The sequence below is a fragment of the Gossypium arboreum genome, chromosome 4, assembly GCF_025698485.1.
Source record: "Gossypium arboreum isolate Shixiya-1 chromosome 4, ASM2569848v2, whole genome shotgun sequence".
Classification (NCBI taxonomy): Eukaryota; Viridiplantae; Streptophyta; class Magnoliopsida; order Malvales; family Malvaceae; genus Gossypium; species Gossypium arboreum.
Window position 1 is genome coordinate 71,288,576 of NC_069073.1, and position 5,158 is coordinate 71,293,733.

Consider the following 5,158-nt stretch of genomic DNA (forward strand, 5'->3'; position numbering starts at 1 on the left):
GTTATACATGAAATTGTAAGCTTGAGATTAAATGAGACTATGATAGTATAATTTGGTTTGGTTTAAATGAGTTGATTATGTCATTAAGTTGTTTATTTGCTTATGACTTACTAAGCTATGATAGCTTACTCTGTGTGTTTATATTTGCCTCTGTTTTATAGATTTTGGAGTTTGGTTACGAGATCAGGGATCATCAGCAAAGTCCATCACACTATCGATTATTTTTAGTATTTTATAAGTTTGAACTAGAATCTATGGCATGTATAGGCTAGATTATGTTTGGCTAAGTTTGAAGTTGTGTATATATTAAGCCATGCAAAAATGGCTTGTTTATTTTTTTAAATTCGGTTTTAAGGTTTGATCAAATTTTGGTTATATTTGATATGGTTGGAGTTTATTTTGGTATGCATATTTTATGGTATGTATGATTTATGTTTTGGTGATATATTTGTGACGCTGATTATATGATTGAAAATGAAATGTGTTATTTATGAATCATAATCGGCCATGAAAGTAGCTCATTTTGGATGTATAATTTGTGGTATATTTTGTGAGGTGATTGATTATAAAATTTAACTTAAAGTGAGGTGAATATGGTTGATAGATATGGCTAGGTATGATGTTTAAATATAAGAAAGTTTCAGTCTTGATATATATGTGTGAGGTGGTTGGCATATTTGCTGATGGTTGTGTAATTATGATTATGGTTTAAGCCTATTTTGAAAACAACACATACTATAAGTATATGATATACTTGGTATATGGATGATGATATAGTCATGAGAGTTGGCATGATTAAGTATATGAAAAGTTTATGTTATATGTGTATGAAATTGAATTAACTATTTAGGTTTGGATTATAAATGATTTTGTAGGTTGTATGAGAGATGCTTTGACATGTTTCATAGTATATGAAAAAGACATGATATGATTTAGTGTGATTGTTCGAGTATGACCCAAATTGATGTGTTCATACGTGCATAGATTTGTGATGAGTTTAAAAAGAATATTTGATCTTAATATAGTGATTGTTATGTATTATAAATATAAATGTATGTCTAATATGCCGTGTGAATATTATAATATAGCTCAATATAATGGCCGATTAGATGATGCGATGAATAGCAAAGTAGATGCATGTTTAGGAATAATTGATTGGCTATATAGGTACAGTGATGTTGGAAAATAATTATTAAGATTTATATAACCTTAGTATTTGATAAATAGGTGTTTTGGGTATGAATACATTTCAGCAAGTATGTTTAAGTTGGTGAATAGCAGTTTGGAAAAATGCAAATTATATAATGACATCAAATGTACATTTGAACTAATCATCAGATTGTTAATGTCGCATATATGATTAGTCTGAATATGTATATATATATATATGCATTGGTTTGATTAGTTTCAATAATTGCATGTGTAAGGGTATTAAAATGAAATATTTAATATTATAGCAAATGCATAAAGGTTTACTTAGTGATGGTTAAACTCTTAATTTGCATTCAAAAATATATTTATGAAATTTCTTTCTATGAAATGGAAAAATGTTTGATTTATGTTATGTGGGCATTCAATACCATTATAGAGATTAATATATAGGTTGAATTATGTATTTATAAAGTGTATAATATAAGACATTGAGATATCTTTGTTGACTTGAGAATATGATGTATGTTTGATATGAAATTGATTGAACTTTAAGATATGAATAATTTATGCAAAGATGCTTTATGTTTATTATTTAATTAGTAATATTATATATATGAATATGATCTATGTTTTTCTTAATTGTTAAATGTGTTATTATGTTTGGTAATACCTCTTAACCTTAGTTCGGTGACAGATACGGGTTAGGGGTATTACATTTGATTAGTATCAGAGCTACGATTTAGTCAGTTCTAGGACTAACGTAGCACGTGTAAGTCTACTTATACATGCTATAATTATAAACTGCGATAGTGTAATGATTCTTGATAGTTAACAATGTTTTTTCTTATAGAAATGGATCCCGATCGAGCCGTAACAGACGAAGTAGAAGATAATGCGCTCACTCCTGCTTAAGGGGCAGCACCGGCTGATTCAAGGCTGATTTCGAGTAATATAGAGGGAGAGGCTAAGCAAGTCTTCTTCTAGTTAATGAATGAGTGGTTTACGGAGTTTGTTTGAATGAATCCGGTTGCTCAAAAACCTCCACCCCTTCAAGTTTCTGTAACTTCCCAAGTTATACGAAAAGAAAAGAAAAGAAAAACTGATTTTGAAATCGGAGATTCCGGTGAGAGATCATCAGGTAAATCATTTCAGTCTACTTCAAAGAAATTTTGAAATAATTATAGCCGTTCAAAGGCTAAATTGGGAAACTCGAGTAGAGATCGTGCTAGATCATATTCGAGCTTCAGAACTTTAACTATTTCGATCGCTAGTGTTGAAAATATCAGATCTTATTGACCTGAGTGCAAATGTTGTGGTAAAAGATATTTGGGTATTTGTAGATTGAATAATCAAGCTTGTTTCAAATGTGGATCCTTAGATCACTTTATCCGAGATTGTCTCGAGTCGGTTGAGCAAGAGATTATACAAAATTTGAGATCGAGTAACACTTCAGCCAATGATAGATCTCCTAGAAATGAGGGAAATATGAGTAGCATTCAGAGAGGAAATAAAGACACAGCAGTTCGATCTGAGGCTTCTGCACCTATCAGAGCTTATGCTATTCACGTTCGTGAAGAGGCTTCAACCCCAGATGTTATTACTGGTATATTCACTCTCTATGATACTAGTGTAATTGTATTGATTGATTCTGGTTTGATCATTCTTATGTATGTGAGACTTTAGTATGCAGTAAGACTTTGTCTGTAAAGTCTGCTAAGTTTGTGATTAGAATATCGAACCCCTTAGGCTAGTATACTCTGGTTGATAAAATGTATAAGAATTGTCCATCGATGTTTCGAGATTCATGTCTTCAGATTGATTTGATGTTGTTATCATTCGATGAGTTCGATATAATTCTGAGTATGGATTGATCGACTTTGCACAATGCTATTGTAAACTGAAAATGAAAGACTATTGAATGATGAGATTAATTAGATTGAGTCTAATTATCTGAATGGTTTACTGGTAGTGATATCTTTGATGTTAGCTCAGAAATATGTGAGAAAGAGTTGTGAAGCTTACTTTATTTATGTGCTTGATTCTAAAGTAACTGAAAAGAAAATTGAATTTGAACTAGTTGTGTGTGAGTATCCAGATGTGTCACCTGAAGAATTATCGGGTTTGTCACCTATACGAGAATGAGAAATTGTTATTGAGTTAACGTAGGGAACAACTCCAATATCGATAGCTCCGTACAGAATGACACCTACTGAATTAAAAGAATTGTATGTTCAATTGCAAGAGTTGATAGATAGAGGTTCCGTACGATCGGGTTTCTCTCCTTGGGGTGCACTAGTTTTATTTGTGAAAAAGAAAGATGGAACTATGAGAATGTGTATCCATTATAGATAGCTCAATAAGGTAACTATAAAGATTTTAGATCAGGTTACTATCAGTTGCGAGTTAAAAACTCTAATGTGCCAAAGACTGCTTTCTAAATAAGGTACGGATATTATGAGTCTCTAGTTATGCCTTTCGAACATACTAATGCACCTGCTGTATTCATGGATTTGATGAATATAATTTTCAGACAGTATCTAGATCGATTTGTGGTTGTGCTCATTGATGAAATTTTGATCTATTTCTATGATGAAACCGAGCATGCCGAACATTTGAAACTTGTGTTACAGATTTTTCGAGATAAATAGTTGTATACAAAGTTCAGCAAATGTGAGTTCTAGTTACGTGAAGTCAGTTTTCTGGGACATGTTGTATCAGCATTAGGTATTCGGGTTGATTCGAGTAAAATTTCAGCTACACTTGATTGGAAACCTCTGAGAAATGTTTCTAAAGTTCAAAGTTTTCAAGGACTTGCTGGTTATTATAGATGATCAGTGAAAGGTTTCTCTATGATTGCAACCCTGATGATAAAGCTATTACAGAAAGATGTTAAGTTAGAGTGGTTAGAAAAGTGCCAGAAAAGTTTTCATCAGTTGAAAGCCCTTTTGAATAAAACTCCAGTGCAAAGAATTTGTTATCTTTAAATGGTTTGGGCTGTGTCTTGATGCAAGAAGGCAAAGATATAGCTTATGTCTCGAGACAGGTAAAGCCGCATGAAAAGAACTATCTGACACATGATTTAGATTTGGCAGCTATTGTGTTTGCATTGAAAATATGGCATCACTATCTGTCCGATGAGAAATGTCATGTTTACGTTGATTACAAGAGCCTGAAATATTTGATGACTCAAAAAGATCTGAATTTGAGGTAGCGTCGATGGTTAGAGCTATTAAAAGACTATGAGTTTGTGATTGATTACTATCCGAGAAATGCTTATGTTGTTGCTGATGCTTTAAGTCAAAAACCATTATTTACTTTGCATACAATAATAGTTTTCAATCGAGTATCAAAATGACGCCTTACGAGACATTGTATGGTCGTAAATGTCGAACACCATTATATTGGATTGAGCTCAGTGAACATAAATTACAGGGGGTCAATTTGATTAGAGAGATTGAACAGAAAGAAAAAATGATTCGTGAAAGTTTGAAAACTGTGTCAAATTGTCAGAAATCGTATGCTAACTTGAAACGAAGAGATATAAAGTTTCAGATCGGGGATAAAGTATTTTTAAAAGTCTCGCTATGGAATAAAATACTTTGATTCAGTTGTAAAGGCAAATTGAGTCTTAGATTTATTGGGCTGTATGAGATTATTGAGCGTATCGAGTCGGTTGTGTATAGACTATTGTTGCCACCTGAGTTAGAAAAGAATTGCGAAATAACAAAATTTCATTAGTAAAAGTACTGTAGCATAGGCACGGAGTTGAAGGGGCAACGTGGAAGTTAGAGGATACAATGAAAGGACGTTATCTGAATCGATTCACTCGTAAGATTTTTGGGGACGAAAATCCCTAAGGGGGAGAGTTGTAACAGTCTAATTTAGACCCTATTTGGAACGGTGGTTTCAAGACCACGAATTTGAGTCAAAAAATATTTGAAAATTATTTTCTGTGTTTATTATGTGTGAATTTATATCTATGAAATTTTTGTATTTTAATTTGGTC